Raw genomic sequence first — 24424 nt, forward strand, 5'->3', positions numbered from 1 at the left:
TAGTGCTGTGCTAAAGACGTCAGTTTTGTGAAAGGGATACTAGGTCCCTCCACTCTGTGAGAGGGTACAATTTTGTTTAGTTAGACCTGGACAGGGCAGGATTTGCCTTGATGTTTTGTTTATTTTTGAGCTGGTAATAAAAACTATCTGCGGGCCCTGGACTGTTGCATACGCTGCATGACAAGTGCAAACAATTACCTCATTAGCCTGCAAGCTTCCTGATCTTGCCACTATATATATATATGTGTGTGTGTGTGTGTGTGTATATATATATATATATATATATTTAGAGCTACATATATTTAGAGCTACATATAATTAGAACGGGCAAGTCTCCAGGAATCTGCCGCTCACTGACGTATCATATTGTGGCTCCACCCCTGTTTTACCAAGACAAGAGTCGTGGCTTTATATAGTGGGGGCAGGGCCATAATGATGTAGTCGTAGTGCCATGCCCCCATAACGCCACTCTGTGCCCTCTCCCCTGGATCCTCCGCAAGACCCCTGCTAAAAAGTCGACAAGTATGGGTATTTTGAGTTTTTTCCATACCAATTTATTTGTGTTAAGTTTTATCATCAATTAGATGCCTTACAGATGTGTCCTCTTACAGCCCTTCTCAGCGCCAGGTCTTCTGAGACTCTACTTGCACACAGTGTCTTTTTTGTGTCTTTTTCCATCAAAAGTGTGACTTAGTTGCAAACAGATGTGACAAACTGCTTCACACGACTGCACTGATTAATTTGATATACAACACTTGTTTATCTGTGTGCTACTGTGTGTGGCTCACTTGCACCACATGGTGTACTGAGGCTAGGTGTATATAGACACAGGATCGGTATGAAATCCTGCCGGACCTACGGTTCAAATCCCGACGCCGGAAGACCGGCAGCAGTGAAGATCCCAACAGGGAATTAAGGTAAGTATTAATAACCCTTTCCCCCCCTTAACCCTAACCCTCCCTTAGGGGTGCCTAACCCTAACCTCCCTCCCTAGTGCCTAACACTAACCCCGCTCTAAGTGCCTAAACCTAACCCCCTCCCGTACCCGCAACCTAAACCTAACCCTCCCGGGGGGGTGCCTAACCCTAACGCCCCCTTCCCCTAGCCTAACCCTAATACTCCCGGGGGAGGGGGGCAGGTGCCTAATCCCAAATCACCCCGGAAGCCCCTAACCTAACCCTCTGGCCGCTGCCTGGCTTACCTTCGTTCGGTATGCCAGGCGTCGGGCTCCCGGCTTAGGGATAATGATGGGTGTCGGGATTTCGACGCCTATCATTAGTCCTTTGTCGGGATTACACAGTCGGGAAGCCGGCGGTCGGCATTTTGACCGTCGGCTTCCTGACTGCATACCGAGGACACATCTGTAGCTTTAAAGACTAATAATATTTCCTCAGTAGGTAGAGGCCGTAGCCTCCTTGGTGCCTTTCAGAGGAATGATCTACAAAATACTGTATGTTTTTTCTCACCAGCCCATATAACCTTACTACAGTGACTTTTGAGAGGTTGGAAATATGTTATAGGATAAATGTTGGAAGGGTCTGGAAAAGATAGAGCAATCTGTGGAGAAAGATCATTTTGATTGCAATAATTACACTTATCCGTGATATAGACATTAGGGTAGATATACTAAAGCTTAAATAACAAACAAATAGTGGTGTTACCCATAGCAACCTATCAGAATCTATTGTTTTCTAGAATGCAATAGAGAAATGATAGCTAGAATGTGTTTGGTTGCTATGGGTAACACCAATACTTGTCTATTTTTGAAATATATAGCTGTATTCCTTGCTTACGGAAGTTCCTAATTATTAAATGATTTAGGATTATTGACTTTAGGGTACCATGAATGTCCAGTTCTTAAAACAAAGCTGGGTGATGTGTGGGTTGGTTAGGATTACCAATATTTTATCTGCAAATACTGAGATTCTGGATTGATATGGGCCTAGTTGAGCACCTTTGATGTTTGGGTTAGATTATATTTTTGATACACGGAGTGTAGATTAAAGGTGAGAGTAGGTAGAATTGTCATGTGCGATTACCCAAGTTAAATCTTGCCAAGCTCAGACCATTTGTCATGATAGAGCAGGTCATATACAGTACCTCCTGTATGGCATGGCAAAACCAAACGTTTTAAGACTTTGCTGCAGGAAGGACAGAGATAACCTTTTGAATGTCTTCTTGGCGTTCAGTGCAAGGATGAAGTGACATTTCTGGTTGTTAACATAATGTATAACATTGTCTTCCACTTATTATCACTCCCATTTTTAGAAGAAAGAAAATAACTGTGTTGGGGTCAGTCATACTTGATATATGAGTCTTCTCACTAAACTGATGGTAGATTTTTGGAGGTGTTCAGAGGGGTCTGTAATGGTCATATTTCAAGGGGATTTTATTTGGTTTTGAAATAACTATGATCTTAGTGATGAAAAAGAAACTCTCCATTATACTTAAAGAGTTTTAAAAAGTAGGGGGGAGAGGAACTACTGTAAGTAAAAGTATCATCAGCACAGGAGAAACCATCAGGGCCCGGTGACTTTGATGGCTTCTGGTATTGTTTTACGGGGCTATTTTTGCTTTTCATTTATTGGACAGTAGGATATCTGCTTTATTGCTGTTTGTGTAATATGCTACATTAAGCCACCGTAGTTTTCTTTCCTTTTGCTCAGCTAGTAAAGCATTTAAACTTAATCAGTTTTCTATATATTGTTGTTAACTATGCACATTTATGGGGATTTTCTATATTTTTAATTTCAGTTGATAATGAGGTTATTGCTGCATTTTGTTTCTTTCCTGCTGTGATACAGACTTTATAATGACACCTCTAATGTTGGCCCTGTGGGATTCCCAGTACATAGATACCTGGAGCTCATCAGAGAACTTATCCTCCAAATATTCTTATACATGTAGATTGATTGTTCCTTTGAACTGGAGCATATGTGTCCATATAAAGTAGGGGGATAAAAGGCATGGGTCCCACTCCTAGAGTGGAAGCCATCCCCTGGATTGTGGGCAACAGGGTACTGAGAAATGCTGGGATCCCTAGGGTAGTGAGTTTGCCACCTTAGTGGCCCTAATACAATGGTAAGAGGTCCATACAAATAGTATTAAATTATAAGTAAAACTCATAAATGATTTTTAAATAAACATTTAGTGAAATATATATTATATATATATATATAAATAGTGGACTGGTCAGCTCAGGGTCCGGATCCTAACTCGGGTGCAGTCTAGGCCAATCGACCTGCTTCTATATATATATATATATATATATATATATGTATATATATATATATATATATATTTTGACCAACAAAATGCCCCCACTGCGCTTAAATTCTTTTACAAAGCATATTATCTAGGAAATAGCAGAGAATATAATGAACGGCTACACCTATCACATAATATCTCTGTTAGATGGATATACAACAAATAGTAATCAAAAAAGAAAATGAAAGGGCGCTCACAAATAAATACTTATAAAAAAGATTTATAAAAAACAAAATGATAAAATGGAAAACAAAATAATGAAGAAGGCAATCTTAATATTCAATCGATCAGTCCTAAATGGAAGTATGGATAACAGAGACTTCTTCAAGAAAATTCTTTTGTTGGTCTTTCCAGCTTGGAATGGAGTATGAAATGGTGAATTCGAAGATGTTCACTTATTCCTTGTAGTTTCACTGCAAAATACCCTTACACCAAGAGACACCCAGATATAACAGGACACAAGGGCCACTATTAGTAATAAATAAAATATTTTAAGATCACAATTTGTTAATTTTTAAACAAATTGTGATCTTAAAATATTTTATTTAATGTTTATATATAAATGTATGATTAATTTTTCTTGTGATCCATGAAAAATGTTCTTAGTTTGTAACTGAATGGAAAGTTTCCTTGTGATCCACAGGAAAGATCCTTAATTTTTAATTAAATGCAAAAATCTGGTTGTGATCCACAGGAAGTATAATTCAATTGTAATTCAATGGAAATTCTCTTTGAGATCCGCAGGAAATGCCCTTAATTTGTTATAATCTAAATGAAAAAAACTTTACTACAAGTGCTTTTTCATTATAATCCCCAGGAAATGACCTTCATTTATAATACAAGGGATCACTTTGTAATCTATTGAATATTTTCTTCATTTGTAATCCAATGGGAAATCTTCTCAAATGTAATCTAACCCACACACCACAAAGGACATAGCAAAATGCAGAATGACTGTAAACTAATTTGACTAGGACTCACAATTATGCTACTATAAAAGGTGGTTTCCCATGCTAGCCACAATATGATTCGCTGACTGTAAAAGCAGTCCATGGAGTTGATCACACATCAATAAATGATAAATTGATTTCATGAAGAAAAAAAAATATTAACAATGCTTATTAAACCATTTCAGTTAACCCTTGTTGGTGCTATGTACATAGGGCCTGATTCAGACCCACTCGCGAGCGGCTGTCCGCTCGCAAGTGGGTCGATGGTGTGCACTGCGCATGCGCACGACGGAGGGAGCTCCGTCGTGCGCATGCACGAGACGCGACGAGCGAAGGACTTTCCTTCGCTCGTTGTGTCTGATCAAAGGGGGCGTGCTGTCGATGTTGATTGACAGCACGTCCCCTTTGGTGGGCGTGCTGGGGGCGTGCCTGCCAGACGGAGGCGTTCCCAAGGGAACGCCTACCGTCAGAAGCCAGCCCCACTGACATCACATCTGATAGAGCCAAAATCACTCCTGGCCTTGCGGTTGAGAAACTCAACCGCAGGCTTCTGCTCGCACTGGCGATGGTCAAGACCATCGCGACGATCATCCTGCACGCTCGTATAGGCTGTGGGTGGTGACCCACAGCTATACGAGCGTCCAGGAGGACGCTCCATATTTATGGAGGTGGGCCCTGATTCAGAGCGAGCGCTCTGGTCAGAGCGTCCGGCTCTGAATCAGGGCCATAATTCCCTCAGTACAGTGTAATGCTTTTTATCACAGAAATTTGTTTTGCATTCATGTTCCTCAATATTATGCTCGTTATTCATGTTCTACTATTTTCTGGTAGAATCGAAAGAAGTTTTTAGTTTCATTGTTGGAAATGAGCTTTTGTGAGCGAGGTGCGCATGCACAGAATCTGTACTGCCCATGTGCAGGTCTCCCTCTGCAGCTCTATTTACACCAGACACTTTCCTGCGTCTGTGCAATACTGTACAATGCTGAGTCAGGCCCCCAGTTCTGTGCACACGATGCGCAGGTAATTACAGCATTACATGCAACTTTGCATCATGCTCTCTACATCAGCGGATCCAGAGAAAATGGTATATGAAGGTAGCATGCAGTCCTAGCTCCACTGTTGGCCAGGGGCAAATGCAGCATTTCTAGGTTCAGGTGGTTTCCAAATGCTAGATTTAAAAAAAAAAAAAAAACAATAAAAAATGTCACAATCAAGTCCTTTGTCTATTTCTTATGCATTTATTCAAAGGTACTGAGAAATGCCGGTATACTTCCACAACACATATAGAGGGCAATTCAATTAGCAGTAATAGCTGCAAAGCCCAAGAGAACAGTCGGAATGCCAGCACATCATGGCCATCAACATTGCACATTTTCCCTCACAACCCGTAGAGATCCAATGGAAACTGTAATGTCGGCGTAACACAATTCTTCGTTATGTGTGCAGCCACCAAAGTGTTTGCTCTAAGTGAGGGAAATAATATAATGAAGACGTGAAAATCTCCATCAGTTCACCTTATGCCGTACAGTGCCCCCAGTTCCCATTATATCACACAGTACCCCTAAATGCATATTATATCAGACTAGTAGCCCTAGTTCACATTATGCCACATTGTAGCACCCCCAGTTTGCATTATGCCACACAGTTAATTCACATTATGTCCACAGTTTACATTGTACAACATCGTAGTGCTACCAGTTTACGTTATGCCATAGTTTTGTGCCCACAGTTCATATTATGCTCCTAGTTCACATTATGCCACACAGTGTCCCTAGTTCACATTGTGAAACATTGTAGTGCCTCTTGTTCACATTATGCACACAGTGCCCCCAGTTCATATTATACCATATGTAGTGCCCCAGGTCACATTATGCACACAGTGCCCCCAGTTCATATTATACCATATGTAGTGCCCCAGGTCACATTATGCACACAGTGCCCCCAGTTCATATTATACCATATTTAGTGCCCCAGGTCACATTATGCCACACAGTACCCCAGTTCACACTGTCATTCATATTATGCTACATGTAACAATTATAACCCTTCCTCCCTGATATCAGCCAAATTACCAGATGGTGATAGGGACTGCCAGATAGGAAGTGGAGGCAATGCACTGTGGTAGGAGGAGGATACTGCCATTTTGTCATTGGGCTGCATTGACCCTATAAGGGGAGGAATTTATTAATTTATCTGGGTGGCCACGAGCCATGGACTCCTCCACCTCCTTCCCTCAACATTTTGAGAGTGATTGTGATTCCAATCTTTTCTGCATTGGTTGATCAAGCACTGGATGGAGCTTGGTGCAGTGGAGGTGGTCCCCTCTAAGCCTCTGGGCACAACGGTGCCCCCTGCACACACTATAGTTACACTCCTGGTTCTAAATAATTTGGTCTCATTTTATACCAGCAGAAGTTAATGACAATAATTTGTAAGACATCTTATCGTCAGCAGCCGGTATAAGGTTGGTAAAAAATTGCATAGTACTGTATTTTCTCTCAGTATTTCTATTAATAGGTGATCTTTTGTTGCACCCAGTGACCCACTAACGTACTAAGGGGTCTATCCATGATGTTGGAATTAACATTCCACCTTGCTGCGGACGCATTGCTCCGGCGTGGAGACAGCTAATCTGAAAATCAGCTGTCCCTGCGAGCGGCTTCACTGCTCCTTTCAGAGCAGTAAATCTAGAGGTCACGCACGTGCACAAGAGCTCTGACGTCCTGCTTTACCTTTTTGATGAATGGCCCGATAACTTAATTTCTACAATTGCAGGTGAAAATGTTCATTAAATAATGATGAATAGACCCCTTAGTGTTCATTCTAGCACCCTGCACCTGTCACAACCCGTGCAATTCCTGTTTCCTGCCTAGGGTGTCGCTCTCTGCTCTGGTGCTTCTAGCACACACAGCTGATGCAACAAACTGCTGAGATACAGACCAGGGAGTGCTAGAAGCACCAGAGCAGAGAGCGACACCTCAAGCAGCGCTTGTGTAAAATAAATAATTATTATTTTAAAATGAAAGTTGACCTGTCACCTATGCAGAACGGGGCAGATGCAGAACCGGAAGTAAATCTGGCGCATGTTGCTCCAAAGAAGCATGCATGGAGGAAATGTGTATATCTGCCCATATGCTGAGCATCTCCAGACGTGAGCCTTCATGCGACTGCAATCAGGACTAGGCCTCCTCTGAAATGACAAGAGCGATGACTGACTTGCACCAGTGGGCTGTGGTGTCAGGATCATGGGTTGCAGCCAGAAAGGAAGAGCTGTCAGCTAGTTAGACATTTAGGGAAAACAAACACATTCTGGTGCAGGATTGCTCCCTAGGTAAGAAGTGGTTCTCAATCCAGCAGTTTGTTAGAGGTCTCATTCAGTGGATCTTGTTGTGGAACCTTTTACACAATGTGCATTATTAATATATATTAGTGTACACTATATTAATGCAGAGACTAGCAGCCTCTGGGAAAAAGTAAATGAACTGCTGTGAAAATGAAAGTCGCCATGGACGTGATGTTTCTGATGTTCCGATGGTGGTGATTTGATGTTCCAATGTTTGACTAAATCGTTTTTTTTTTTTAATTTAAAAAAACAAAACAGTTTTTCTTTTATTTTTTTATTAATTACATAATTTTGGATACGTTGAAATAGATGTTCTTCACCTAATTCACTCATAGAAAAAACCCCGACAATTTCTGAGCGTTTTTTAGAAAAATATTTGTCAGTTAAGTGGTTAAGGCAGGGTCCTGCATAGAACTGGAGGTGTTGCCCATAGCAACTAATCAGGTGCGTATCATGTACCTAGCACCTTCTAGAAGAATTTAGCCAGAATCTGATTGGTTGCTACAGGCAACATCTCCACTTCTATGAATACTGCACCTTAGCAGATATACCCCCTAGGGGTCACTTCATGTCTGTGAAATGGCCACTGATCTCTGTAGCATCAACATTTTTAAAATGTAGATTCATTATACTCTGCGCTAAGAGTAAACATTTGGTCAGGCGCACCATTTATTTCTGGTCTGCTGCTTTATTCTACAGTATATCTTGGCCGTTTTCACATACACAGAAAGTACGCTTGGACATCCAAGAGATTAGGCCTGTTATCTGCGTTGATATTTCCGGGGTGATGAAGACGTGGGCTGTTTGCAGCTTCCCATCATGTACCACAGTAAATATTTGGATGTCAGTTGATCAGACAGAACATGTACGTGTGTGCGAGATGAATATCCCCATCGATGAGTCTATGTATCATATGTGCTGATATCAACGCATAGTAGAGTACAATATACACTATAACAATTCATCTAATAATGGAGCGGTAAGGGTTAAAAAGGAATTCAGAGCCAGGCCGCAGGCGCTGTTACTTATAGAACACCTCATATCTTTACTATCAGCTCCTCTTTATCTCATGGTATCACTGTATCACCTCTATAACTCATAGTAACACAGTCACACCTGTAAGCCATAGTAACACGTAAATCACAGGAACCATACTGTACTACACCTGTCACTTATAGTATATTTGTGTCTGTTGCTCAGAGTTACTGTAACATTTGCTCATCTTTATCTCCTGGTAACAGTGTAGCTTATAGTTTGTATATAATTACTCTGTATGGGATCTGTAGTACAGAGTAACAGCAGAAATGAGTGTATTACAAAATCCAGTCCTTACATATGACTTATTTTTGCTCTTTATACATCTGATGGAAATTAAAGGAAAACAATACGAGGTTAATGATCCTCAAAGACCTTCAGATCAGACGTTTTCCAGCAAAGCTAATTGAGTTGATAGATTGCAACATCTCTTTGCAGAGAAGTATTGATTGAACGTGGTCCGCCAAGTCCCCTGGCCCTAAAGACACTCCTATAATGATGCCTCAGATGGGCTTGTGACTGTATATCACTTATATATACAGAACATTTCTGATCTCACACTGGATTGTCCTCAGTCTCTTTCCTCTCGCAGTGTCTTCGGCTTTAGTGGCATCGAGTGCATCAATGTGCTCTTCAGCCAGGAAAGGGTTGAGCGGCTCCAGAATCATTAGGTTACACTTACAGCATTTAACCATTGGCACAAGCTCCACGGAGTGCCAGACGTTGGGCTGGGGTGAATATAGATGTGTTTAGCATTTACATTGGCTCTCTCTGATTCGTAGAGCAGGTGACGGCTCCTCTTAGAGGCAGTGCACAGCCCTCTACCAGTCTAGTTTAACTAAGAGCGCATGTCCAATTTTTAAAATAGTATCTTCCCTTTTTTTTTTTTTTTATTTGTATCTTATAGCTGTAGCGAGGTCATGACATTTATTTAACCAGGGCATTGTGGGTAAAAGTCGAGGGGAAAAAATGCACAAAGGAAAAGGGATGCTGGAGGAGCAAAAAGGACTTTAAGAGGCGATGGCAATCTAATGTACGTATAATAATAAAATGAGCCAGTGTCTGTCTCACTATATTGGTGGTAACAAGTATCGTGGTGCATGAATTTCTTTTTTCGTCTATATGTTTCACTTTATGTGGTGCTGTCGTAGCGGCGTTTGTGCTATGTTCTGCTGTCCATTGTGTACAATAGTGTGTGACTCTCACTTATTCCAAGCTTATGAAGTATTAATGTGATTATTATTATTATTGTGCCAGTGACTAACTTACAGAAGTGCTGCAGCATTGCAGTGCATGCTGGGATTTGTCTCTGTAAGTAAACTTGGCATTTGTGTACCATGAGACAGCGTTCGGTTTTTAGTTTGTCACCGTGTAAGCTGTCTCCCGTTTGTCCTCGCTATTCTCTGCGTCAATGAATAGAACAGCGGTATCTGGAAGAACAGTCTTTAACTACAGCTCTGTGGGCAAAAAGGTGTGTCCTAGAACAAAAGAAGGAACTCAGCAAGTGCAGGGATATTGCTGCGCCCTACCCTGTATTAGCTGAAGTAAAGCAGGTTCTGAACATGTACACGTATTGATGTTTTATTCATATGTACGCTAATGAAAGTCCCAGGTCTCTAGCTAGCATCGTTCTGTCTGCGAATATCCATTTGCTTTGCAGTCACACAGACAGGTTTGTAACGTCTAAGCCCTATTGTCCTCCCAGCTATTGATTTGACGCTGGTCTTTTAGGTATCGGAAAACATAAAAAGGAAAAGCCAGTCTGGTGTGTACGTTAGACCTTAGAAATAACAATAATAATATCTTAGCTGCTTCACAGCCCCGGTTAAATACAGTGAGTGTGATTTCACGACCGGGTAGTGGTACTTAAAAAAAAAAAAAAAAAAAAAAACATGCTTGATCATGGCATTGTCTGTTCTCCGGACTATAGGAAAGCATTGTTTCCACCAGCATTTGTTCAGTGAGGAGGGAGAGGTCCTACGAAGGCGTAGAATAAACTCTTAAGACTGTAAAAGAATTGCTGGTATTATATCTCTCAAAGTCACGTGCGTGACTGGATCACTTGCTATTCTTCAGGCAGAGGACCGAGGACGAAAGTGTGCATGTCACAGCCTGCTTCCACCACTGCGTTTGGAGCAGTTATTGATTCGGAGAAAAGGGTGGGTACGGCAGACATTCGGGGGAAGGTGCGGGGATGACCATTTGGCAGCTGGCTTATTTAGCACAAGACATTTTACTTTCCCCCTTTTTTCATCCCGAAAAGATGTGAAATAATCGGAAGAGCGGCAGTGGGGAGGTAGAACGATTAGAAGATAATGCTGGAAGATTAGAAAGCAGTTCTTATCAGAGTCCGATTATTGTTGGTGTGTGTCTGTGTATGCGTTTGTGCCCCCTCCTTCCTTCCCGACGTCTGACCTGCAAGGGCTGGGGTGCCAGCTCTATGCAAATGCAGCATTTTTGCAGGTTCAGGAGAGGGTGGACACTAGAGAGTGTGTTATTGTTAATGATGAGTGCAGAAAAATACCAGCCTATTGCACCCCCTCCAAACACAACTGTTCTGAGTCAGCATCCACTGCTGTATCGCCTTGCTTTTTTTTTTTTTTTTCCTATGTGTGTGCGTGTCTGCAAGTGTGTCTGTCTGCGTGTCTGCGCGTTGATATGCAAGGTAAAAGCCAGTCAGTCAGGGAGAGGCAGAGGTACGTCTGAGAGAGACTAAAAACTGACTGATTTCAATCTTCTGAGCATCAGATGTATTCTCTGAGGAGGGATGGGTCTAGTTGATGGGGGATGCAATTATGTTAATGCTGTATCTGTGGAGGGCACAGATTTCTCATTCTAATTGTTCGTCCGTAGAATGTGTTCAAATATTGCATGTAAAATCATTTTAAGATAAGAGACGGAATGGCTTGATAACTGGATAAAAGACTACTTATTGCAGACCGGCTTTTTTTAGTTCTTTTTTTTTTCTTTCTAACCGTATTTGCTATTTCAGGGAATGTTAATAGATTGCTGCGTGCTAAAACGACCGGAAAAAAAAAAGAAGCTTTTTATCGGAACGACTGTTGGAAAACTGTTATTATATAGATTCTGCAGCAATACGGGTTTACCCTCTTCAGCAGATTCATCCTCTCACATTTGCCGTTTTTGTTATTTAAACTGATATTGATGGAAACTGTTGTTTGCCTATATGGTGCAATTGACTAACTCTTTTCCCCCACTCTGTCTGTCTTTTCTCCCTTTGCAACAGAAGAAACCCTGGAAGATTTTATACACCGGATTCTAGCGTATTTTGCTTTTCTACAGTCTTCAAGACCTTCCCGGGCCGTGGCGATCGCTTTTTGGTTTTGGAGAAAACGATTGCTCTTTAATTGGGAATGATATTGCTGTGGCACAAACCTGCCTTATGACATGACTATGCCGGGATCGTGGTAGACTACCTAATACCAAAGGCAGCTGAAGCCCCCTGGTGATTGAAAGATGTGTACAATTTGTTTGCTGTGCTCTTCCTGTACCAGCACTGTGTCAGTACACTTCTTCCCCATGCTACCTGTCTGCGGCAGGATACTTGGCACCTTACGTTAAAATGAGGTGTAAAATATAGCCCGATTTCCCACAGTGTTTCTTTTATTTTCACATTGCATGAAGGTAACCACATCCTTGGGCCCAAGGTAGCAACAGGATATGCATTTAGGCTGCAGAGTACGCCTCACTCCCTGAGTGGTACTTAGTTTAAAGGGGTGCATACTACACACCCAACATTTTTACATTTTATTCTTTTTCTTTTTTTTTTTTATCCTGTTCATCCATCGTATCATATGTAGGAAACTGCTCACTGAATTAAGCTCAATGTTGAACTGAATATGTGTTTTATGTCGTATCTTTGAAACAAGCTGCAACCTTCAGGATATTCACATTTTTGGAGGACACGACTGACGGAACGATGTTAGACTTTTCCTAGTCCCTGAGACCCTAACTTGTGAGGATTTTTTATCACTGATCACAAGTTTGGCTCTTGGGACCTAGGCGGAGGGGAACCAGCAGCTCTGGACTCTATTGATTGTGTATCTGCGACATCGAATGAATAAATTATTTAACTGTGTGTGAGAGATAGTTAATTTATTCCTAAATGCTGTGTTATTTGGTTTTGGATTGGGTCTGGGGGATGGCAGAATTGCCGTGTGTGACAATAAAACATTCCCTATATATGTAGCACAGATTCTTCTTTTCCTATGAATGTTAAAATAACTGGTTTAATTCTTTTTAACAAATGTATGTTTATTACATTTTTGTACAGTGGTTTACGATTATATTATGTAATTTGGCAGTAAAATAAGTACATGTTGGTGTTGTTTGGCCCTCTTTTTTTAAATATAATTTTCTGGGCTGGCTGTCCCTAATAAATATGAATTGTGTGTTTTATATATATATATATATATATATATATATATAACATACGTACAGTTTTGCTATTTCAATGCTATATGTCACACACATTATTTATAACCTACAATTTAATACTTCCTAACACTAATGTAATGTACATAATTGGTACCTTTTAATTAACAGCAGATTTACTCTATTGCCTCTGGGAGTGTAACCTGAAAATAAGGATATTACATGGCCGTTTATATATTTCACTATATTGTTGTTTTTAAATATTATGCAATACAAATTGCGGAATTTATGAATACAGCAAAAGGTTACAGTTACCTACATATTGTTGTACACAAATTAACAAATTAAACTGTATAATTTAAGTGAAATGTGCATTCTGGTTGGTTTAATTAGCTACAGTAGAACCACTTGTATGCAGGGCTGCAAAATACATGCTTGAATAAAGATAGTTATTTTGCTTTATTCCATGCTGTCGAGATGTATTTAAATTAAATTGATCTGTATATTTTCCACTCACTTATATTGTTTATTTGTATGTTTCGAGTTTGCCCCTTGTTTATGCTGAGTCTGGTTACAAAGACAAAACGCTAGAATAGAATCAAAGAAAAGCAAAGTGACCCTCAAATATACTGTATTATAGAAAGCAGGTGTGTAATGATTATTGTTAGTAAATTCCGAAATAGTCCAACAAGAAAATCCCAGCGTTATACGTTTTCTATGTGTAAATGTACTATTAGACCTACAGTTATAGCTATGCATACAGAATGTCATTGTATAGCCAAATTCTGTTTTCTTCTCTAAAAACATGCGATGGTAGGTAATAATATCATGCTACCACTAAAAAGCTTCAGCTTTGGGATGTCAGGGAGGAGGGGGGAGGGAGAGAAATGGAAACGTGTGCGCTGCATACAAAAAAGGAGGGATGCTAACAATTCGATGAATTCCTGGCGGGTAGACTAGACTAAGCCAGACGCATACATTAACTCCTGTCTACTGCTGATGTGAGCTTGCTAAATGTGCTGGAAATGAAGGATCACCTAGGTTCTGAGACCACCTTATTTCTTCACGTTCATTTTTAAAACGCAAGAAAACAATGCAACCAAAGCTTTAATGCCTTAACCCCCTCCTCGCTGCATATCTGCACCCGATGGCTATCCCAGACCAATCAATTTTACCTATATTCATCGTTTTTGGCGATTCTGCATTTTGCCTTTTTTTTTTATCCGTCTTTGTTTTTCAGGATTTTCCTCCATTATTGAAAATAGCTCTTGAAAGTCCTAATAGTCATTTGTTTTTTCTGCCAATAAAGCGACGAACGTCAAGCAGGAAGCTCCATTCGTTCTAGACCAGGGTCAGCAGCGAACTGGTTAACGCAACAACTGAGCAAATTATGGATGTTATTATGTTAATGACCTGTTCTGAAATACTGAGTCTAGAGGGAGTAGAAGGGGAATACTAAACACTGACCCTTTAAATCAAGTGCACACTGCAAGATACAGCGTGTTCCCATTCTATCTGTTTATTTAAAAAAAAAAACTTAGAACAATCAGATAAGGGATCTGCAGGTTAAAGAATTGTAACCACACACTGGACCTCATTCAGAGTCGGTCGTTGCGGCCGCACGGTCGTACGCCACCGATGTTCGCTAAACTGCGCATGCGTAAAATTCGCAATGCGCGTGCGCAAACTAGCTATTACGATCAGAAATTGCTCTCTCCTTCAACTTGGCCAGGTCGTTAGTTTGAGTGACAGGATGAGGCTTTTGTGGGTGGTAACAGGGGAAGGTGCTTGTGAACGGGGGAGTGGAGATCCGAACGCAGGCGTGCCTGACTATGCAAACGGCGTTTTATGGGACTGCATAATTAACTAAGTAGTGGCATGGCACATGTGACATGGGAGGTTTTTACGCTGACTTGATCGTAGTGCTTAAGAGAGGGTATGGTCAACCTTAAGGTCTGCGACCAGCTCCGATGGTTCCTGATGGTCTCGATTAATCCTTATATGCCCGGAGATGACGTGTAATGGGAACGAGAAGGGGGCGTATTTTTAGTCTTACGGCCGCATCCTCCCCTCGCTCGTCCAGCTAACGATCCCATCTTAACAACGCAACTTGCGAGCGCTTCATTTGCATATCCGGCCCCTTTTACCTTACGACCGTGCGGCCGCAACGACCGACTCTGAATGAGGTCCACTGTTCTTGTATTGTTTCTGTGCCTGCTGCAATATTTTCTGTCATATTCGTCTGTCCTGTTACTGCGCTATCGAACGTCATAAAATGGAGCCCAATTCTCATATCACATATTCGAAAAAGTACGTGGTGTTTTTTTTGCTCCTCTATAAAACCTTAAAAGACGATGTGCATGTTATTAACATATTGTTAAATATACAAAACAAAGAGAACTATAGTAATGTTTGTTAAAAGGATAATTGCAGCAGTAGTATCATGGTCAATCCTTCCCTATGAGGTTTCCCTCCCCGCATTACCAGGCCATTGCCAGTGTATCTGCAGACTCTTGTACTTTTTGTAACTTTTTGGCTCTGACAGTTGGTTTTTGGTTAACAACAGCTCGTAGACATTTACGAAGAGGCAAATCTATATTTTCATACTAAATGTAACAATGGAGGAGCTTTATCAAGGCTCGGAGAGCGATAAACTGAGGAGAGGTAAAGTAGTATCCATTTAGCACTGTGGGGGAGATTTATCAAAGTTTGGAGAGAGATAAAGTGGAGAGATAAAAATAAAAAAACAATCAGCGTCTAGCTGTGACAGGTGGGGGTGATGCCCAGCGAAACCAATCAGATTGTAGCTGTCATCTTATTCATTGTGCTAGATAATCGTTTGCTACAATCCGATTGGTTGCTATGGGCAATACCTCCGTTTGTCCTCGTTAGGTTTGATAATCTCTCCCAGAGTGACTGTAGATTATTTAAATTTATATATTTATGCAGATGTGTTTTCATTCACCGTTCCACCATATGGCACGAGGCGCCTGGCATTACTTATACAGTATGCTCTGCCACGGGTAGCAACTTGTACTTTTTCACATTGTAGCCGCATGCAAAGATGCTCAGGCATGCTAGATGATTACTTTTGTCTTAAAGGAATTGGTATAAAATCACAGATTAAGTATAACTATAAGGCATGGCATTGGTCGCTGGCATCAGAACTCTGTCTTCTATCTTTTTACCCAGATTAGCGACTAGTTTGCAAACAGCAGCTGTGCCATGCAATGCCACCGCCAGTAGTCAGGGTAACCATACTTTTGACGCATTGGTGATGCAAATAAGAAGAACATTTTATGAAAAAGTCTCTGGCTGGTTGGATGCTTTTCGCACTGTCAGCAAAGGTGTATTTGGACACATCTGTTCAGTAGTGACCCTCTGACAGACGCAATGGAAAGATATGGGAGTGGACGGATGTTAGGGAGCAGCCTAGCACATGAGAAGTGCTAGACACAGCCGCTGTGATGCCACTAAGTGAGACATTTTTTGGATGTATGGATATAATAAATGCTAAAACTTAATTGTGTCCCACTTGTAATCTAACTGCATGTGCGTTAGTCAATAAAAACAGAGCAGCTGCAACTCTTTAATTAAGGATATTTTTATTTTACGTTGACACTTTTACAGTAAACAAAATCAATCAGTTTAACTCTCCTGCTAAGGCTGTGTTGGATAATAAACAAATCACATAAATAAGGGTATGCACTGTCATGTTTTTTTTCGAGGAAGGGGGACTTAAAACAATATAAGGAAACCATTGGAGATGAGTGGTCCGGTTTACCTGGAATCCAGACCGCTCCGAACACAGGTATCTGAGCCGCGGCTCGGAGCTTCCCGTCTGACTCGGATCTGATGTCGGGTCCGAACGTCATCTTCCCGGAGTTGGATTCTCGCGGGACTTTGCTTCCATATAAGGAGCGCCGCGCCTGGGACTCGGCGCCATTTCACTGCACGCTGGTTGTTAGCTGAGCTGCTCTATAGCGGCTGTGTGCTTCTAAGTTCTAACTATATACTATCTAAGGGGCTGTGTCCATCAAGGGGCTGTGTCCACTAAGGGGCTGTGGGCCTGATTCACTACAGATCACAATTCTGCTTATACGCACACCGCAGTTGCTAATATCAGCGGTGCTATTTAAATGTTTGCATTCACATTGCGAACGCAGCCTAACAAGGACGCCCACTTTCCTTACTAACATCCGTATACTAGGGAAACTTAGCAAAACTATCGGTAACATTGAGTAACATCGGACCCATATACACACTTAAACAAACCCTGACCTTACGCAGAAATTGCTAACAGCCTCGCACGCTATCAGTGATATGATTGCTTATGGCCACGCAGTGGATAATTTATGCACGCCCCTGCAATGCACTGGTACGCCTGCGTTCGCCCGACCACCCCTCCCTGTCACTACCCACAAATGGTGCTTTCTGTCAATCACTCTGCTCTGGGTCTGCGTAGCCTCTGCAATCACAATTCTGTTTGCAATTGCTAGTTCGCGCACTGCGATGCATATGCATGCGCAGAACGCAACAAGCAACCAATTGCGTGCGTCTTTGCAACTGCGACCCATGATGAATCGGGCCCTGTGTCCACTAAGGGGTTGGGTCCATCAAAGGGTTGTGTCCATTAAGGGGCTGTGTCCATCAAAGGTTACTGATCTGCTGTAGTGACTCCATACAATTACTGTATATTTTAAAAAAACAAAAAACATTTATTTGATTGGATTGTGCACCGCACCCCAGTAAGCTGTGCCCCAGAGCATTGCATAAAAGCGGCCTGACGCCAGGCAGTGTGTGCCAAGCTCCTACCCAGTTGTGTTACAACAATTTTTTATTAATATTTGTTTTTGATTGGATTGTGCACCGCACCCCAGTACGCTGTGCCCGAGAGCATTGCGTTAAAGCGGTCTCATGCCAGGCATTGATCTGCAAATTGAAAAATGGTTAGCGATCAGTTTACAGAAGAGCAACCAAATAGCGCTCCAGCTGCTGCCACCAGTCATGATGACGATACTAGTCCTTCAACGTCATCTACTAAAGCCGATGCTCAAGGGCATAGATGGTTTACGACGTCAGGGCATCTAAAATCCAAAAAAATAATATACAGTGGTAAAGAAAAAACAATATTATGAGCTGTGAGGTGGTCGAAATGGACTGGAAACGACAGGAAATTAATGTTCTTGAGGTTAAGAATACTATAGGAACAATAAAAGACCCAAATTATGAGATTTTAGCTTTTTTGTCAAAAATGCAAATCCAAAACCGGACGATGAATCAGAGCCAAATCCAGCAAAATTTTTCCGGCGTACATCTCTAGAAACAATCATGCAGCTTTTCTTTTTTCTGATCTACAAACTGACACATTCCCTCTCACACACACTAACACACTCACTGTCATACACACATTCCTGCTTTCCTGGGCAGATCTCAAAGGAAGAGCGTATCTGGACTCTGATTGACTGTGTGATGTGCCTCAGCCAATCAGAGCACAGCAAAGGAGACTGGGGAGTTCCTGTCTGATCAGCAAACTCCTCAGCATTACGCTATTAGGGTTGTCCATCGATGGGGTAACCATTGTTGGAAAACTAACCAAATTTTTCACCATTGAACCTCCATCATCAATCATCACCAGCAAACCATCATTGGCCAACCCCATATAGAAGGGAAGAGGGATAGATGGACACCTCTGCGGTGCCTCTCAAAGGTCTGTCCACGAGATATCCACTCTGCACACCCATCAATGTTATTCCATCTTATTAAGAAAAGTAGCATTATTGTTCTAAAACAGAGGAATTAAGTATGGGATGTGACATCATTACACGATTCCATTTAAATCGCCCTTAATTACATGTTTCTAATAATGGTGTAATGATAATTACTGAATCACATAAAGGAAGAATAAGAAAATGGGACATTCTTATCAATGCTACATGTATGTATGAATAAAGCTAAACTAGAAGCGATGGAACCAGTTAAATTAAATTAAAATAATATAAAGTTCATGTTAAACTCCATTCATATATATTATATTGTACTATATTAAGGTATTGACTAAAAATCCATCAATGCTTAAAAATAATGTAATCATTGCATAACTTACTAAATATGCAGTTACAAAACAAAAAAATTGTGCCATGATTTTCTTTGTAACTGAGAAGAAAATAGTAATCATTTACATATTTGTCATTGTCTTGTCCATGTTATTATTGTTTTTTTTTTATTGTACATTTATCTTGTATCTTTTTGACGTGACCATTTTTTACTTATTTTGTTCATGTCTAAAATATTTTAGGATTTTCTTGAGTATAATAATGATAATATTTTGCAGAAGTTACAAAAAATCCATCTAGTGCCCAGTGCTGCCTATGCAGAGTTTGACGCAATTCTGGTACAAATTGCAGACGCAAATTGTATTCATTAATAAAGCCACAATTGTGTGAATATACAAAGCTACTGCTATCACTAGATATCAACAGGTCGTCCTCAATAGCCGATGCGCAAGATTTACGCTAGGTATACATCACATGCACTTACAGCCAAATGCCAGCAAGATACTCTTCTGCTATTAGGCATCCAATGAACTCGCAACCTGGTCGATGTTTGCCCACTGGGCATGCACACAATGGAGCCGGCTCCGTCGTGCGCATGCGCGAGACCCGGCTAGCGACGGGTGCTCCGTCACTCCGGGTCTCGCACCAAAGGGGGTGAGCTGTTGATGGTGATTGACAGCTCTCCCCGTTTGGTAGGCGTGGCCGGGGGGTGGCTTCACAAACGGAGGCATTCCCAAGAGAACGCCTGCCGTTTGTGGGTGACACCACTGACATCACCAGTGATATCAGTGGGAGAGCTTCCGGCTCTATTAGAGCCGGAAGCTCTCTGGGGCTTGCGGCCACAAGACCCTACCACAAGGGTCTCGTCGCAAGCCTGATGGTCTTGACCATCGCGACCATCAACCTGGCCGCTCGCTATAGCTGTGGGTGGTCAACCACAGCTATGCGAGCGGCCAGGAGGCCGCTCCAAAAAAAAGAATAAAAACGCCCTGATTCAGAGCGAGCGCTCTTTCAGAGCGTCCGTCTCTGAATCAGGCCCAGTATGTGGAAACGTTTTTATTTTTTGCTAAAACACGCACATAACAGCATAAGATATGCCTCGCAATGAAGGTCATCATCAGCGATGCATTCATAATATGGCTTTCCCTGTCGTATATACGTCTCTATGCTTGTCTGCATGTGTTAGCAGTTGTGTGAACACTCCCTTATTGCACTTTGGCCTCTTCCCTGCTACCGAGCTAAGCGATACTCGTCTGTGGATAGGATACATTAGCTGGCTGAAGCCTTCGCAAGGTAAGCGGCAGGGGCGTATCTATAATGCGGCACGGAGTGCGGGGCGCACACCGCAGACCATGCACCCATATTTTTAATACTTACCTCTCCGCCTCCGGAGTCCCACGTCGGCACTGGTATCGGCACTGTCAAAATCACCTGTAAAATGGCTGCTGTGGTAATTTTTCTGCCATTTTGCGCATTCGCAACAGGGAAAATGGTTGCGGCGCCATTTTCCTGGTGAACTGCGCATGCGCTGTAGACTCCGAGCACACTCTAATGCTCAGAGTCTACAGGTGCAGCGCTCACTGCTGAGCGCAGCCGGCTGCCGGAGAGAGCCACGCCCTCCCTGTACAGCAGGGGGCGTGGTTAGGATGCCGTGATTCATCACGAATAGCGCCATTGGCCTCCTGGCCTGCTCACTTTACTCTGGAAAGTGGGTGACGCCTAGGCGGATGGGGGGCATTGCAATATACTTGTATGTCTTTCCGGGAGTAGCACCCGATTTGTAGGCAAGCAGAGGCGTCACCTGGTCTGGTGCGCACTCTGACTCTCTGCACGCCTGCGCTCGCATAGGGGGCATGACCTAAAATAAAGGGGCATGGCCTCTCGGGGACAGCCCTGCATCGCCGGAGGTGCTGGGCTGCCCCCGGAGACTTGGCTATCAGCACTATCGGCTCCTCTTATATGAGAGGAGCCGGGTGATGCAGGAGAATGTCAGACTGCAGCACCCGACTCCTGTCACTGCAGAGTAGCCGGCATTTTGGTGTCACCCCCTCATGGTGCCACTGTAGGCAAGTATATTGTTGGTGATAACACTGTTATCACCTGCAGTAACTTCTTGTTGTATTGGGCAAAACAAACAAACAAAAGACCTATGTTTAGTGCAACACACGTTTTCGCCAGCAACAAGACTTTTCCCCCTTTAATATATTGGGCTAATAATAAAGCCTTAAGAGCATCCAAAACATGCAGCTGCGTACCCATAATCCCCAACCCTAATATCTCCCACCTGCCACACTAACAGCCAAAGGGGAGCCCCTGGGGCTGGAGCCGCTTCTGTACCTAACATGAATCTTGTGCATCCTTTCTATCCGGTCCTAAGAAAATGAATTGCAAGATCATGATTTTTTACAGAAAAAAAAAAAGTAGTTTCTCCATTCCACACTATGGGCCTGATTCAGACCCACTCGCGAGTGGCTGTCCGCTCGCAAGTGGGTCGATGGTGTGCACTGAGCATGCGCACGACGGAGGGAGCTCCGTCGTGCGCATGCGTGAGACGCGACGAGCGAAGGACTTTCCTTCGCTCGTTGTGTCTGATCAAAGGGGGCGTACTGTCGATGTTGATTGACAGCACGCCCCCTTTGGTGGGCGTCCCGGGGGCGTGCCTCCCAGACGGGTGCATTCCCGAGGGAACGCCTACCATCAGAAGCCGGCCCACTGACATCACTAGTGATGTCAGTGGGAGTGATTTTGGCTCTGATAGAGCCAAAATCACTCCAGGGCTTGTGGTCGAAAAACCCGACCACAGGCTTCTGGTCGCACTGGCGATGGTCGCGATGGTCAAGACCATCGCGACCATCATCCTGCACGCTCGTATGTGCTGTGGGTGGTGACCCACAGCTATACGAGCGTCCAGGAGGACGCTCCATTTTTATGGAGGACGGCCCTCATTCAGAGCGAGCGCTCTGCCCAGAGCGTCCGGCTCTGAATGAGGGCCTATGTTTTTTTGGTTAGTGTGACTCAAGCCTACATCTGCTCTTAGGAAGATGAGAATAATGGGTTTCAATGTTGTCATATACAAAAAAGAAGCTTCTGCTGGTTTGTGAATGGCAAGTGATGCAGGATCCAAATACTGAACAGTTATTGTATCGGGAAATAGTATAGCTTTAACAGCATGGTTATGTACCTATCCCATTCCAACATCTGAAACATTATTTTACTGCAGTACAACTGCATTTGTTTCAAATAATATGTTCTATATATTCTAATATAGTCTCTACTATTTTTGACCCTAACCGCAGTCTAACCCTAATTTCTTCATAATTTTGACGTTCATAAATGATGACATTTTGAACATGTGGACATTCTGATCAAACGTGTTTAAATTATGAACCTGTTGACATTATAGTGTCGATATTTTTAATGCTGACATGGTGTGTAATGTGTATATACCCTTTTCATTGTAATACTTTAATCACTTGGATACATCGTTGCTGCAAATTTACAGAAAACTGTTCCCTAAACGGGTTGGGTACGGGATCCCGGTGGTCAGAATACCGTCAGCAGCATCCCGACAGCCAGAGTTCTGATGCTTGAAGGCGAGAATCCTAACCCCTAACTCACCTTTCCCACAGCCTAACCCCCCCCTCGCAGCCTAACCTTAACCCTCCCCCTAATGTCTAACCCTTCCCATAACCCTAATACTTATCATCAGGATGCCGATGGACGGGATTCTGGCCCCAGGATTCCGATTGCTGTCAGGTTACTGGGATAGTGACTACATGCCCTCTAAACATGATACAGTACATTCAGTTAGTTATATTATTATTACATAGCATAATATAGACATATAGGGTATAGGGGCCTATTTATCAAGTAATATTTGTGGGAGATTCCCCGAAAACACCTGTTTTTGGGTGACATCCGCTTGTATTAAGTATCCCCCAAATGTACCATGGAGGGACCGTAGAAGCCATAGCCTCTTTAGGCTTCTATGGGGGATGCAATGCTGTCAGATTTACCAAGCTCTGGTCCTGAAAGGTATTGCCATCTCCAGATGGCGTTATCCTAAAGTAGCCTATGGGCTACTAATTTGCAAGAATTACCCGGAGAGGGTTCCTCCAGAACCCTCCGCAGCAATGGCGGTCGCACATGCCTGGTTAGCAGACTGCCCATGAGCAGAACCGCCCCACCTCACAATATGGAAGTGGAATGATTGGTTTTGCGATTATATTATTACTTTACACATCGCAGATGTGGGCTCACCTCTCCCTGCATGTGATTTTAAGAACATTTCAGCGAAACGCGTCAATTAGAAATTCTAATTATTGGGTCTAAAACCAGATAATTCGTAAATACGTCTAATGTTATTATATGGTAATAAATAATTCAAAATGGAAGCACATTTTTAAACATTCACGAGAATTACAGTATATACAATAATTAGGGGCCGATTCTATTAGTTACAAGGTTCAATGGTAACGTAGCTGCAATATAACCACAATGTTAGGAGCATAATTGCTGTAATTGTGTAACCTTGCGGCTAAATTGAATTAGCCCCTTAAGGTTATATGTACATTTGTTAGTTAGAACCTAATATTCTGCAATTCTCCTTAAAAGTGCACTGCGTTTACATAAGGAAGGCTCTTTTATAACATCCGCAGATAAGTACATAAAAACCCTTTATGCTTTAAAGATGAAATATATGGTATTGACTTTCTTTTGCTATACACCTGAGTGCAAGCTATTGTAATCTGTTCACCAGTCACAGCCTGGGAAGAAGATGACTACGGTGTTGTTTAATGGGACAAGTCCCCCAGGGTTCCCCAAACATAAACCTCCCCCCCAGTGGCGTAACTAAGGTATTTGGAGCCCAGGGCAAATTTGAAATGGGCGCAGATGTGTGCGCGCCGAAGGCGCGAGCGGCAAAAAATGGGCGTGGTCACTTAAAAATGGGGCGTGTCAACATGACACACCCCTTTATTTTCACGCTGAACATTCCTATCCATATGCACCTTAACCCCAGTAGTACCCCTTATACAGTACCCCCAGTATGCAGTTGTGGTCCCTCTTATGCAGATCCATAGTAGTGCCCCTTATAGAGTATCCCCAGTAGTGATCTCCCTTATACAGCCCCCAATTTGTTCCCCTTACTCAGTACCTCCAGTAGTGGCCCCCCCAAATGCAGTGCCCCATGTAGTGTTCCCCCTTATGCAGTGCCCCCAGTAGCAGTCCCCACAATGCAGTGCGCCCAGTAGCGGTATCCCCTTATGCAGTGCCCTTTATATAGTGCCCCCAGCAGTAGTCCCCCCCATGCAGTTTTCCCAGTAGTGGTCCCCCTTATGCAGGCACCCAGTAGTGATCCCCCCTATCCAGTGCCCCCT

The 24424-nt window shown here is 42.6% G+C and overlaps 1 long non-coding RNA gene across 6 annotated transcripts in view; it reads left to right on the forward strand.

The window, feature by feature from the left end:
• The window catches only part of LOC148510574 (uncharacterized), a 487397-nt gene extending 473945 nt beyond the window's left edge, over positions 1 to 13452 (forward strand). For 4 of the 6 annotated variants that reach the window (XR_015869399.1, XR_015869401.1, XR_015869398.1 and 1 more), the window contains one exon: positions 11843 to 13452. This is a non-coding gene — a long non-coding RNA (uncharacterized LOC148510574). Of the gene's footprint in view, positions 1 to 10598; positions 10755 to 10911; positions 11292 to 11842 lie in introns of those variants that run through there. The other 2 variants (XR_015869402.1, XR_015869403.1) reach the window with 2 other exon arrangements.
• Positions 13453 to 24424: the final 10972 nt, after the last annotated feature.

Source organism: Taudactylus pleione, unplaced genomic scaffold (assembly GCF_031769625.1).
Source record: "Taudactylus pleione unplaced genomic scaffold, aTauple2 ptg000316l, whole genome shotgun sequence".
In the NCBI taxonomy this organism is placed as follows: Eukaryota; Metazoa; Chordata; class Amphibia; order Anura; family Myobatrachidae; genus Taudactylus; species Taudactylus pleione.